Below are 15,033 nucleotides of genomic sequence, written 5' to 3' on the forward strand. Positions count from 1 at the left end.
CCCCAAGAACACCAAGCTGTACAACCATAACATGTATCTATAAGACCTAGTTCAAACCTCTCCAGGCTTCCTGATTGTAGATTCAGTCTGTGAGCTCCTAAGAGTCCTGGTTAGCTGATTTGTGGTGTCCTTAATCCCTTTGACTACTACAACCGGACTTTGAGATGTGTTTGCCTGTGGATTTTTCCATTTGCCAGGATCAGGAGTGTAACAGAATATTGTTAGCAATCATTTCATTGACTTTTTTTTTCAGAAATGTTGGGTTCTACCCTAGATATTTTGGATATCCAGCCTCTGGTTCCTCTACCTCTAGACAATGCCAGGTGTGGCCTCCAACTCTTGGCATGGATGTCAGTTTGGAAGAGTAATTGGTTGGTCATTGCCATAAGTTTTCTGCCGCTTTACCCCAGCATACCTTGCAGACAGGACAAACTAACTTGAAGACATTATTGGCTAGGTTGGTCCACATTGGAAGCCTTGCCTGGCTACAGAAGATTACAGATTCAGGCTCCTATTCATTGCTAGGAGTCTTCTCTAGGGTTATCCTCATTTACTCATTGGAGTTTCTGCTAGGGCAGATTCTACCTTACTCCTGAAATGCTTCACAACTCCAGTCTTTCCCATTAGATCACATCAGTTATCCTATTGAGTTCCTTATGGAGAAGCCCCACACCTTTATCTTCTTATGAATTCTTTTCTCCTTGTGAAATATTTAGCAAATCAAATATTTACTTAGGTTCTGAGGAGTTATCTTTACCTTCTCATTTGAATATAATTGGAATATGTGTATATTTTACAAATTAAATAAAATATATTTTTGAAACTTACGACTTATATATAACCAACTAATTATGTATCTTATCTGTAATTCAGTACACTGTGGTGCTAATAAATCCATCTAAATAATAACTGATTATACAAATTTAGCTCTGTTGTTACACACCCCATAGTACTAACATACACACAACTAATGATAGACATATTTAGGGGTTGGAGAGTTGCATCCATGTTTATGTGTACACTATGGTTCTCGCAGAGAACCTATTTTGACACAAACTGGGCTGCACATCACTCTTAATAACTCTGATTCTTATAGTACTTTCACTTCATCTTCTAGCTTTGTGGAAACAGCATGGCTGCTGTGCACATACTGCATGTCTGCAAACACACTTAATGCAGAAACAAGTAAATTCTTGAAACAACATACATAATTTGAGGAATATTTTTAATCATTCCTCATAATAGTTTGCCATATCTCCAGGTTGCAATCCTAGGATGATAGTTTACTTCTGACTTTTCTCTTGTTTTTGACTTTCAAGCTATCTTTTCCTTTGTACATTTCACCAAAATATCTGGAATGTCCTTCTATTTTTATAACTTTCTTTCTTGCCTCACTGTTACGTATACTGATTTCATCTTTCTATGTACCATGTTGTGATTATGCTTTTATCCTTTAAACCATATCTCAGTGCAGTATTTCTAATTTCTACACATATAAATATTTAATAAAAGTGATGACATAGTTCTGTTATTTAAAATTGCTAACTTTTATTACAATTTTCTTCTCTCCATGTAACATATGATTCTCAAAATGACATTTCTTCCTAAATTATGTATTGTAGTTATAGGGAGAGATGGTTCCCCAGCTAAATGTATGTGGAATTCTTATGTCTTATAAGGATAAAGTAATATATATTCAGTTCAAACTCCACAACCAATATTAATCTTTATCTCTTTTTGTGCTAGCAATAGCTATTATTCTGACATCTGGCATCACCATGCTATGACAGCTATGTGCAACTCCAAATCAAGGCATGATCATGAGGATAAACAATCTATACAGAGTGCACTATTGCCTAATTTTCAATAGTTTTGGTAACACAGCCAATGCTTTATGATGCAATAATCTGTACTCAGATGTTCTTTACAATGTAAGGTTACTGTAAGCACTTTTAATTTTTTAAGATGTTTTAAAATATACTGTAAGGTAGGTTAAGTGCAAATATGCTATTCAACACATGGCAAAGCATGATATATTAAAATTTTTAAGGATCTATTGGGGTTTTATTCTATCATAAATTAAGCAGTGTATGTTTAATTTCATATATAATCAATTCTTTACACAAAAGCTAGCTTAATGTCAACTCATATCATATCAGGATATATTCTTTTGTGTTCAATATCACATCATTAGCATCTAATACTTCTACTAAAACCTGGCATTTTGTCCTCTCATAATCTCACAGGAGCCCAATTTATATGGTAAGTGAATGAAAGAATATTAGAATCATTTCTCTAGATGCACAGGTCATTCTGGACAGAGCTTTAGGTGTTATACTATCAAATTGGAATTTAACCTTCTGACTCAGATTTACTATGTTTTTCTAAAAGTTCACTGTGCCCTCACTCTGCAGTGATAATTCTGTTTGCCCTTCATAATTCTGAAATGGTTCTCATTCAACAAAGCCCCCCCAAAAATCTCATTTTAAAAATGCTGAAATATTTACTATGCCATTTCAATATTTCAAACTTTAAATTGTATTCCCACTTTAATTGTGATACTGAATTTTTAACTTAACTAACTCACTGATGATAAGGAAAAAAACCTGAATTTTAAGGACTGTAGAGATGTCTCAGTGGTTTAAGAATGCTTTCTGTTGCTCTTCAAGGGGTATTAGGTTCAATTTCACTTTCTCTTTTTTTTCTCTTTTCTTTTTGAATTAATGAGCTTGGAACAGGGGCTTACACCTTTATTTTTATCATTTTATTGGATATTCTTTGTATATACCTTTCAAATGTTATCCCCTTTTCTGCTTCTCCCGTCCCCCTACCCCTTTTCCTTGCTTTCATAAAGATGCTCCCACTCCCAACTACCTACTCCCACCTCATCACCCTGACATTCCCCTACACTGGGAAAATAAGCCTTCACTTGACGAAGTGCCTCTCCTCCCATTGATGCCAGACAATGCCATTTTCTGGTATGTAAGCAACTGAAGCCATCGGTCTTTCCATGTGTACTCATTGGTTGGTATTTTAGAGCCTGGGGGCTCTGAGGAGTTTATTTGGTTGATATTGTTGTTCTTCCCATGGGGTTGCAAACCCTTTCAGCTCCTTCAGTCCTTTCTCTGGCTCCTTCATTGGGATTCCTGTCCTCAGTATGATGGCTAGCTAAAGCATCCACATCTGAATCAGTATGGCTCTGGTAGAGCCTCTGAGGAGACATCCATATCAATTTTTAACACTCACATGAAGCTCACAAGCATCTCTAAATACATTCCTGGGATCCACTGTCATCTTGTTTCTGTGGGATTTAGGCACAGAACTTGTCCATACATATACATATACATGTAGACAAAACAACCATATCAATTAAAAAATTAAAAGAAAAGGGAATTAGAACATATTGTGTAGGTTAAAAGAGCATTCATAGAAGAAAAATAATCTTAGCATGGGCTATTATGTTTGTGAGAATTTAGATTTAAACATAATTTTTAAAACAATATTACTAATTAGAGGAGAGTAAAAGAAGTCATCGGGTTAGGAAAAACTTTAGCTACAAAGAAGAAAAATCCATAAAAGTTAGACTACTTGCACAAAATAATGTTTCTAAGTTCTAGTTCGTTTTTTTCTTGTGACAATCATTGCAAATTCTATTAACTGAAATATTCAGCATGTCAAATATTACATCAAGTATTATATATATTGTGCTCATTTTTATGAAAGCAAGGGAGTTCTGCTTTCTGTTTTTCCCAAAGCATTTTTCCCCTGAAGAGCATAAGTTGTAGGAGAGAAGCTGAAGTTTAGAGGGAAGAGGAGAAAGAGACTCTTCCTGTGGGAGTGTTGTGAGCCAAGTGACAGAAGCTCTGGCACTCAGCCATGCTGGGTGGGAGGACAGGTGCTTCCAGGACAGATCCTCTGATGAATATGTAAGTGATATCACCATTTGTGCTCTGAAATAATGGGTTTCCATTTAAGATGAAATTAAAATATAATGAAGCAAATGTAGTGTCTGTCAAGTTCATTACAACAAAGTCCTAAATTTATTCATACTTCTCATCTTGATAAAATGCTGAATGGCAAGATCAATAGTAGGCTTGTAATTCTTGCCCCAATTCTAATAAAAACATGTACCAGTTTGTATGCATATGTGTGTATATCTACTTACTTAAATCTGGTCAATGAAATTATATAATCTTTACATACATGCAATAATCACCCAAAATTTTAATGAATTCAAGTAAATGAGTTAACACCTACCTTCAGTATTGATATGGTTCACATGTAAATAAATCAAATCCTTATTTCTGACCAACCATTTTACAAATGTTTATTTTATAGTTAGATAAATATATATAAGCACATAATGTCAGAGCTGCATATAAACATCAGAAATAAATTGTGACAGAAATCAATATTGTAAGACAAATAAAAAAATCAAAGTTATATAAGCATTGTCTAATCATTTTAATATATTTTGTTTTGTTTTTTTAAATTGTATTAGGTAAGTAGTCCATAAAAGCACATAAAATGTTATTAGTATGCCTGGTAACTTAATGCTCATGTGACCTGAGAAATTTATTTGAAAAGTTATATTGAAGAACTTTGCTCAAATTTGTCGAACTTGGCTTTCTAAAATAAGAAACTACTGTATTCTAAACTGCTTTAGTCATGTCTCACAGCACTAAGTATTTCAGGCTCAGCAGGAAAGCCCAGGGGAATGAGGCAAGTGCCATGAGTTCACCAGATTGCAGAAAGGCCCAGCATTCATTTAACATCTCAACACCACCACCAAACAGAAAAATATGTCGGGTGGTAAATCCAAAAGATCTCCAAGCACATTTTTTCTCTCATTTGAAACAGGAAGTGAGCAGGAATTCTACAGTGTAGTGGGTCAGACAGATGTGACAGAAAACAGAAGAGTATTAATTGTTGAAATTGTTAACTGCTTTGTAATGGCCATATAATGCTAACCAATCCATTATTTCTAATAGTTACTGACCACTTTCAATTCCGTTCATATAAATCCTGCTGTTCTTTTCTTATGATCAAACATTTGGATGATCTAGCTTCTGGACGATTGATTTTACTTATTTTCCTTGGGCTAATAGGCACTGTTTAAAGATACTGGTTGTGCTAGCATCTTCATGCAACTCTTCTTGTATCCTAAAATGCTGTTGCTTATGTGACTTGATTGTACTTTGGGCTATACTTGACAAGATTTTGTTTATAATAATCACTTTTACCTACACTAGATTTGTTATCTCTTCCTTCTATGCTCTGTTAAATTGATGTCCTAGTGATAAAAAGTAAACATAAAATTGTCAAGTTCCTTTTCCTCTGTCTCTTTATCTATGACAACTCTTTCTTTTTCTATAAAATCCCAAAGTCATTAGTGTATACATTTTATTTTCCATCCAAATTAAGGCATGAGCATGAGTAAAATGCTCTTCTTTACACTTCGGTGGTAATGCTTTCTGTTTTATGTTGAATAATATTTTAGAAAACTACAACAAACACTTCCTTAGAAACCATATATGACTCAAAGGGAATGGTTAACATTTTCAAAAACGATTTCTGTATTTAAGAAATGATCCTAAGTTGTTTTCAGGTTCTGGTTATTATAAGTATGTTTGCCATAAACATAGTGGAGCATATGTCCTTGTTATATATTGGAACATCTTTTGGGTATATGCCCAGGGGTGGTATACCTGGGTCCTCAGGTACTGCTGTGTCGAATTTTCTGAGGAACTGCCAGTTTGATTTCTACATTCATTGTACCAGCTTGCAATTCCACCAATAATGGAGAATTGTTCCTCTTTCTCCACATCCTTGCCAGCATCTGCTGTCACCTGAGTTTTCGATCTTAGCTATTCTGACTGCTGTGAGGTTAAATCTCAGGTTTGTTTTGATTTGCATTTCCCTGATGACTAAGGATGTTGAACATTTTTAGGTGCTTTTTGGCCATTCAGTATTCCTCAGCTGAGAATTCTTTCTTTTGCTCTGTTCCCCATTTTTAAGAGGTTAATTTGATTCTCTGGAGTCTAATTTCTTGAGTTCTGTGTATATGTTAGATATTAGCCCACAGTCAGGTGTAGGATTGGCAAAGATCTCTTTTTATTCTGTAGGTTGCTATTTTGTCCTAATTTAAATGTCCTTTGCCTTACAAAAGTTTTGCAATTTTAGGAGGTCCCATTTGTCTATTTTTGATCTTAGACCATAAGCCATTGGTATTCTGTTAAGGAAATTTCCCCCAGTGCCTATGTGTTTGAGGCTCTTCCCCACTTTCTCTTCTATTAATTTGAGTTCACCTGGTTTTATGTGGAGATCCTCAGTCCACCTGGACTTCAGATTTGTAGAGGGCAATAAGAATGGATCTATTTGCATTCTTCTACATGCTGACTGCCATTTGGTCCAGCACCATTTGTTGAAAATGCTCTTCTTTCCAATGTATGACTTTAGCTCTTTTTATCAAAGATCAAGTGACCATAGGTATGTGAGTTCACTTCTGGGTTTTCAGTTCTATACCATTCATCTACCTTTCTGTCTCTATACCAATACCATACAGATTTTTATCACTATTGCTCTGTAATACAGCTTGAGGTCAAGGATGGTAATTTCCCCCAGAAGTTCTTTTATTGTTGAGGATAATTTTCACAGTTCTAGGCTTTTTGTTTTTTCAAATGAATTTGTAAATTGCTCTAACTCTTAGAAGAATTGAGTTGGAGTTTTTATGGGGATTGCATTGAATCTGTAGATTTGTTTGGTCAAGATGGCCATTTTTACTATATTAATCCTGCCAATCCGTGAGCATGGGAGATCTTTCCATACTCTGAGATCACATTTGATTTCTTTCTTCAGAGACTTGAATATTTGTCGTACAGATCTTTCACTTGCTTGATTAGGGTCACACCAAGGTATTTTATGTTGTTTATGACTATTGTAAAAGGTTTTGTTTTCCTAATTTTGTTCTCAGACTGATTATCTTTGATCATAGTCACTCTTCATAATAACAAAACCCCAACTGAGGTAGAAGTTGGTACTATGAGTGGAGTATTCCTGTGAAAATGATTTCTAGTTTATCATAACATGGAAGCAGTGAATTACTAATTTAATAAGTTTCTACAACTACTCTATATTTATGATTCTTTGGTTCTTATGCAGTGAGCTATTGGTCAACATTATATTTTATATCTATAGTTCACTTTCCTAAAATATTCTTCAGGTCATCAGAGGGTTATGTAGGGCTACACTTGAAAACTGTCAGGTAGTCAGACAGTTGGAATACTGTAACCACTGAAGAACATTATTAAGAATATGTGTTCAGAGTCTCACACTGTTGTAGCAGAGACTTATTTTGCATTTTATTTATTTCAGGAGCAAGTACATGATTCATTAATATAGGAACAAATTATAAAAATAAGACTTTGCTGAAAAATTAACATTGAAAATTTCAATATCACAGAATCACTGATAATAATTAAAATATGGTAAAATACTTCAGAGTTTTTTAAGATTTATTATATTTTTATTTTGAGTTTGAGATTTAGTAGAATGTGTATCTATACACCATGTACAAGTGCTTTTAAGTATTGAACTGTCTGCTTCATCCTGTGTCTCACAATTATATCATTAGGTGTTAGTTTGTCCATAGCTATCTATGAGTTCTGTGGCAGTTACTCATTTTATTTATCCAGGTGAGAACTGTACACTTGATGAGAAACTGTGATATATCAGATAAGGGTGTGTCTATTAGTTGTCCATTGCAAATTGATCAACCACAAAATATGTACATATAAGTAGCATTACACGCACTAAACATGTTTTATACTTATTGCCTATTAACTATTGTTGCATGCATATATGTGTGTGTGTGTGTGTGCGTGAGAGAGAGAGAGAGAGAGAGAGAGAGAGAGAGAGAGAGAGAGAGAGAGAGTTTTCCTTTCCTTTTATAAATATCTTATAATATATTATGATTTTAGTTAATTTTTGTCTATAAATTTAAAGATTCATTTCATGCTCATTCTGGATATACTTATATACCAAAATAATTTTCATTAACTTGATAAAATTAAATTAAGATTGAAAGGTATTGTATATAATTATGAACATTTGATATTTATGTGTAGACTGATAAAATGGCTTAGGTAGTGAATTACTATTTGTCATATAGAAAGTTACATGATATTTAAAATATGTCCTATGACCTCACTGATAGATCCTTTACACTCACATAGGCATCTCTCTCTGTCTAGACTTCAATGCCTCAGCTTATCTCAAGCCTAATGTTGATAGAGTATTTCTCAGCATGAGTAGCACAGATATTTCTCATTTGTCTATACTTGAAAGGATATGTAAAATATATGAATAATTTTTGCTAGTGAATGTTATTTTCATGAAAAGGAAAACTTTAATCAGTTGTACTCATTTAGAATTATTTTTAATTGATTTATTTTTATTTATTCATTTTCCATCCTGCTCACTGCCCTTCCAACAAACCTTTCCTCATCAGCCCTCCCCTTCTCCTCAAACAGATAAGAGCCACCCTAGCTACCCTCCCCACACTGGCTATGTCTCTGTGAGGCTAGGTGCTTCCTCTCCCACTGACTTGTGACAAGGCAGTTCAGCCAGAAGAGCATAGGCCATGTACAGACAACAGCTTTTGTGATAGACCCTGTCCAGTTGTTCAGAACCACATAGAGGGCAAGCTGTACATCTGCTATACGTGAGTGTGAGGACTAGGTCCATCCGTGTATGTTCTTTGGTTGGGGGTTCAGTTTCTGAGAGAACCAAGGGTCCAGGTTCATTGATTCTGTTGGCCTTTCTATGGAGTTCCTCTCCTCTTTGGGGCCATAATCCTTCTCTTTATTCTTCCAAAAGAGTCCCCAAGCTCTATCCAGTGTTTGACAGCTAGTGTCTGAATCTGTCTGCGTGCTGCTGAGTGGAGCCTCTCAGATGACAACATACTCCTGTCTGGAAGCTAATAGAGTGTCTTTAATTGTGTTATGGATTGGTGCTTGCCCGTGGGATGGGACTCGTGTTGGGCAGGTTTGCTGTCCCCTCAGTCTCTGCTCTTTACCCCAGTGCCTGCATCACTTGTAGACGGGATAAATTTTGGGTTGAAAGTTTTGTGTGTGGGTTGGTGTTTCTATCATCCACTGGGGTTCCTGTCAGGTCGCAGGTGGTGGCCTCTTCTGGTTCCATATCCTCAGTGTAGCAAGTCACAGCTAAGGTCACGCCCATGAATTAAAATGATGAATCTGCAAGAGTTTGATTAGAAATAAGGAAATATTACTGAACAGTGTTTTAGTACACGATGAAATGTTAATCAACAAAAGACCAGGAATGCTATAAAGTCCATTTCAATCATTATCATTTTCTAATAATCTTAATTGTTTTTAAAGAACAGAGCTCTGATGATCATGAGATACCAGTGGGATACTTCTATGTGACAATATCTACCAAATCAGTCAGCTAACGAAAACTGCAAAACTGCTAGCTCTCTCATCACTTGGTAAAATAAAGACACTAGATAGGAACTTAAAATTAACCTTATGTCCCATATACACAATTTTCAAAACACAATCTTGGAATTGCACAACCATAGTAGCCTCTTCCATGGCATCCACACATGTGGGTTCACAAGCATAATCCACACTGTGAAGACTGTCACAGAAAAATCATGAGTATCACTGAATGGTCAAAAGTTCAAGGCCGGCCTGATTTATATGGAAGAATATGTCTCAGAAAACGTTTAAAACTTCAGATACTTTTTTAAAAAACAAATTTACTGCTCTAAAGCCTAGCTAATTTATGTCATTCTAGAAAATGAAGAGTAAAAATGTTTTTTTTAATAATCACGGAGAAACAAACTTTTAAAAGTTTTAGCATTCTGTACAGGCAGAAATAATGAAGAATGAAACATAAATTTGAAAAGCTTAAGACTCAGCCTGTAATAGTCTGTAATGGAATCTCATTCCACTGTCAAATAAAAAACAAACAAACAAACAAACAAACAAAACAAAACAAAACCCCACCAACCAACTGGCCAACTATGATTGTAAGAGAACCCCAAAGCTCGTCCCTATGGCTACCTCTGGAGATCAGAGCCTCCTGGTGTCTTCACATCCACCTCTTCTGTGAATTTATGTACAACACATTGTTTCCGCGGATGAATACATCTCCGTACTTGGTCTTTGGCTGTCCGTTTACACACTCGCCCATCTCTTCCAGTGCTATATTCATGTAGGATCCAGGCAGGTCAGGACCCCTCGCTAATCCAAGCCAGAATTTAATTTCACCACAACTGGCTGCCCAATGATCTGCTTTGAGAAGTCACTAGGAGTTTGCTTCCGCAGACTCATTTTTAACAATCTTAAGAGGCAGGAAGCCTGAGTTCTAATCTCCTCTGCTACTTAATTAGCTGTGCAGCTTGGGTAACTCATCACCATTTCAGCTGTCATGGTCCAGGGTGCTGGTGGATCCGGAACCCTCACAGGCCGTGCCTCCGCAGACCCGCGCCAGAAAAACCGAAACCATCCCCAGTAGAGCAAAGAGAAAAAAATTGTTAAACAGGTTATTTTATAATTTTATTAGAACAGATAGATGAAATAAAACCTCACTATTGTTTTTTATTAAATAAATACTCAATATTTAAAATTATATACCGTTAGTGTTATAACTCAGGATACATTTTTATGGAATATAATGCATGCAAAAATTGCTCAATTTCTATTTTCATATAGAGAAAATGTTTTTCACTCTTTTTAAAAACGGCTAATTTAAATATTATGTATTAAATTGAAAGACTGAAAAGTAAGAATTTAATATTGTTGATATGCAGTTGTATGGGGAATTCATAACAGTGTTGAGTCTCATATAATGTCATATAATGAGTTATTGTGGCCTTCATTTCTTAGCATGAACACAATGTTTTGCACACAAATGTTTTATTTTTTGACTTGTATTCACTATATAGCTAGTCAATCAGTCATAACACCCTCAGATCTCTCTTATTCTTTCCCCCTATCGTTCCTGACACATTGTCTCCTATAGTCAAGCTTTTATTTAATGCCCTTTTTGTTTATTCTCTTAATTATGCCCCAGAGTTTTCTTTTCTAAACCTTTAATTTATTGTTGTAAACTGCACTTATATATGTGCTCACATTTGACCATGTATCTGAGTCCTAGTGCCCAGTGAAGCCAGATGCAGCATTAGCTCCCATGGAGAGCAACTGCAGACAATTGGGAACATGTGACAGATGTACAAGGAAAGTAATTTGTTCTCTGGTATAGCACTATGTGCTCTTAACTAAAGAGCCACCCCTTCAGCGTCACCTCCGATCTGACCCGCAAAGAATTTTCTTAGTTCTTTTTTTTTTCACATATAAAAACACGTGGATTGTTCAATACTGACCATAGTACTTGAATATGGTCTGCCTACAACAATACAGTGACATTATGTAAGAATTCTAGAATAGTTTCCTCAGCCTAAATCTCATTCATGCTTTTAATAGCTCCCTAACATTATGAAATATAACAAAGCTTCAATCATAATCTTATTTAGGTGATTTATTGCCAAAACCATCACTACTGTGTTCAGGTCAAAGCCATACTGCTCCCTTCATCATAAAAACAAGTTAACGCTGCTGTATTAAATTCCAGCCTGTAAGCTGAGCCCAGGCAATCCATTTTATTTTCATTTTTATTCCACAGCGTATTTTATAACCTAAAAATCAGCCCTCATACGCATAATGTTACCCCGAAATTTGTAATAACCTCTTTTGTCTCGTCTAAATTCCCTAATAATATTTCTTTCCAGCCTTCAGTCAATGAATGTGTTCCCTTCTTCCCCTCACTTTGCTCTCAATGATCAAGTGTGTTTGTTTACACACTTTAACCTATTCGCAAAACATGCCCTGGAAACCCATCAGCTACCTTCACTGCTCTTAAAATAAGGAGGAAAAAATGACATAAAGGATAAAGATAACGTATTGGGTAACAATCGTCTCGTTTTATTTTTAAACTATCTTAGTTCAACAGAATGGGTTTCATTTTGTAGTTTTTAATGTGCTAATCTCATGAACATTCTGGATGATAGAGAGACCATTGCTCTTCACTGTCTTTCCCAGCTCCAGCTGGCCTCCTTCCCCTTCCTAAATCCACTTTCCATAGCCTTGTGACCTACTGATGTTTTAGCAGCTGTTTTGTGTGAATGGCTGCTTCTCAGCCCAGGGAGCAAAACTCTCACACAGCTGTGCAGGTTTAGCTAGCTGTGTCTCTGAGAAATCTCTAGGAAGCAAGCAAAAGCTTCCAGAACCAGAGGTGAGTTTATATTAACACCTATCTACCAATTCTCATCCATGAGGCTCAAAGATGAAGTTTTATTTATTCCATACTGTTTTTCTTATTGTGTCTGGTTCTCTGCTGCTTTCATGATGACTGAGAAAGCCTGAACTATTCTGATCTGGTCCTGAGTTTAGTGACTAGTGTGTTTTCTCTTTTAAGGCATCTGTTGCTATATATTATTTCCAGGGTAAACCACTGCTCTACTAGAAACAAGTAAATAAATCCCAGTAGTAGCTTCATTGTTTTCTTGTAATACTATTTATTTTCTACCGCAGGATGCCAACACTCTACTAAAATAGCTGTGGTCCTAATGTGATTTTGTTGCTGCTTTAAATCCCATTCGTTCTGCATGTCTAATTAATTTCTGCTTGTCTACACAACCGATCAGTCATAGGTTACGTGTTAAAGAGGGCAAGCCACTCATTCAAGTTTGCAATAATTAATATAATTGTGTATTTTCATATAATGTTTTCCTTTCTGTCACTTTGTTAAACATTAAAAATATTCAAAATATACTATGTTTATTTATTAATTTTTTCAGCTCACCAAACCAGTGAGTTTATTGACTTGTTTTTAAATTGAACAACTTTATTTTAAAAAAACAAAGATAAATAGAAAGATTTTAAGCATTTTTGCATAAAAGTATATGATTACATTTTTGTCAGTACTTGATTTTTTTAAAGGTTTGATAGTGTGCATTAAAATCTTACTAGTTACAATGAGCATAAAGTACATGTAAAACAAGATTTAACCTGGAATTAGTCAAAGTTTTCTTAGTGTGTAAAGATTAAGCATAATGCTTTTTCATTTTCATTTTTTTTAGCTGTTTTCTTTTCCTTGAACTTCATATAGTCTGTGAGTTGTTTCTGGGGTGTTCTGAGCTTTCTGGGGTTAGTATCTAATTATCAGTGACTGCATATTATGTCTGTTCTTTTGTGACTGGGTTATCTCACTCAGGATGATATTCTCTAGATGCATCCATTTTCTTAAGAATTTCATAAAGTCATTGTTTCTGATAGCTGAGTAGTACTCCATTGTGTAAATATACCACAATTTTTGTGTTCATTCATCTACTGAAGGACATCTGGGTTCTTTCCAGCTTCTGGATATTATAAATAGGGCTGCTATGAACATTGTGGTGCATGTGTCTTTGTTGTATGTTGGAGCATCTCTGGGGAAAATGCCCAGAAGTGGAATAACTGGGTCTTAAGGTAGTACTATGTCCAATTTTCTGAAGAATCTCCAGACCGATTTCCAGAGTGGTTGTATCAGTTTACAACCCCACCAACAGTGGAGAAGTGTTCCTCTTTCTCCACAGTCTTGCCAGCATCTGCTGTAATTTGAAGTTTTGATCTTAGCCATTCTGACTGGTGTGAGGTGGAATCTCAGGGTTGTTATGATTTGCATTTCCCTGATGGCTAATGATGTGGAGCACTTCCTTAGATGCACCTCAGCCATTCAACATTCCTCAATTGAGAACTTTTTGTTTAGCTCTGTTCCTCTTTTTTTTAATAGGGTTGTTTGATTCTCTGGTGTCTAGCTTCTTGAGTTCTTTGTATACCTTGGATATTAGGCCTGTATATGATGTGGGGTTGGTAAAGGTCTTTTCCCAATCTGTTGACTGCTGTTCTGTTTTCTTGACAGTGTCTGTAGCCTTACATATGGAGAAAAATGCCACATTTGTCTTAATTACATTTAAAATAAGAAAGAACAAAATGTGTTCTGATTTTTTTTTCTTTTTTTCTTTTTCTGAGTGCAACAAGGTAGAAGCTAAATTAATTGTTTTTCAGTTATTCCTAATTTGGCTGCAGCACATGTTCTTTAAGCATTAGAATATACACTTGAATCTGTGTCATAGTATAGAATAAAGTCATACATACTTCATCATTTTATTTTTTTAAGTACTTTCCCAGGACATGCCAAGGTACAGGAAACACCAATACTCTTTAAAGAGGTATACAATTTACACATATTTTATCAGAGATAAGAAAATATAGAAAACCCTTTACCATGTTTATTTTCAAAATTATCATTTTATGTGTTATAATTCAAATATTTAGAGACTATCTTATATAATCTTACCTAGTGAAAATTGTTCTTATTCAAATAAGGTAATTATAAAGCTCTGTCAAATACAATTTATTTTAACTTCTGGACAGATGGCCTAATTTCCTTGATTCTTACAGTCATGGTGTTATGCTGAAACCACAAAAGAATTTGAATTTCTGATGGTTTTAAAAGTCACTTGTTTTTTTATTCTGCTTGTTATAGATATAATTAAAGCATAACTAGACCCGGATACTCATTTATTATCTCAGTGTTATGATATACCACAGTTTAAGAGTTTCCTTTCCTGTCTCTCCAGTCAAATTATGTGGCATTTTCATAAGTTTATAACGTACTTGATTACTAAGTTAAGAATTAAATGTTTGTATTATAGATCAATAAAATATTTCATAAAATTGAAAGTAAAAATGTTGCAAGTGAATCCAAAAATAATATATTTTACATACAAATCATTAAGTAATTTGATAAGTCAAGCCAGCTACCTCCACAGAAAACATAGAAAAGTTTCTAAAATAAAGGACACTTTCTTATTATCCTGTAGGTAGACCCTACATCTTTTTGTGATTTATAATTAGAAGATAGTGGGAAACCAGTATTTCTTCTGTTTTCAGAGGAGACTAT

The 15,033-nt window shown here is 35.0% G+C and overlaps 1 protein-coding gene and 1 pseudogene across 8 annotated transcripts in view; one reads left to right on the forward strand and one right to left on the reverse strand.

The window, feature by feature from the left end:
- Positions 1–15,033, forward strand: part of CADM2 (cell adhesion molecule 2) — a gene marked incomplete at both ends in the record, with an annotated part of 927,734 nt that overhangs the window by 142,344 nt on the left and 770,357 nt on the right. The gene's annotated exons all lie outside the window — the stretch shown is intronic.
- LOC308422310 (U6 snRNA-associated Sm-like protein LSm6) lies at positions 10,120–10,361 on the reverse strand (annotated as a pseudogene). The gene has a single exon. The product of its transcript is annotated as a U6 snRNA-associated Sm-like protein LSm6 (transcript).

Source organism: Micromys minutus, assembly GCF_963924665.1.
Source record: "Micromys minutus genome assembly, chromosome: 7".
In the NCBI taxonomy this organism is placed as follows: domain Eukaryota; kingdom Metazoa; phylum Chordata; class Mammalia; order Rodentia; family Muridae; genus Micromys; species Micromys minutus.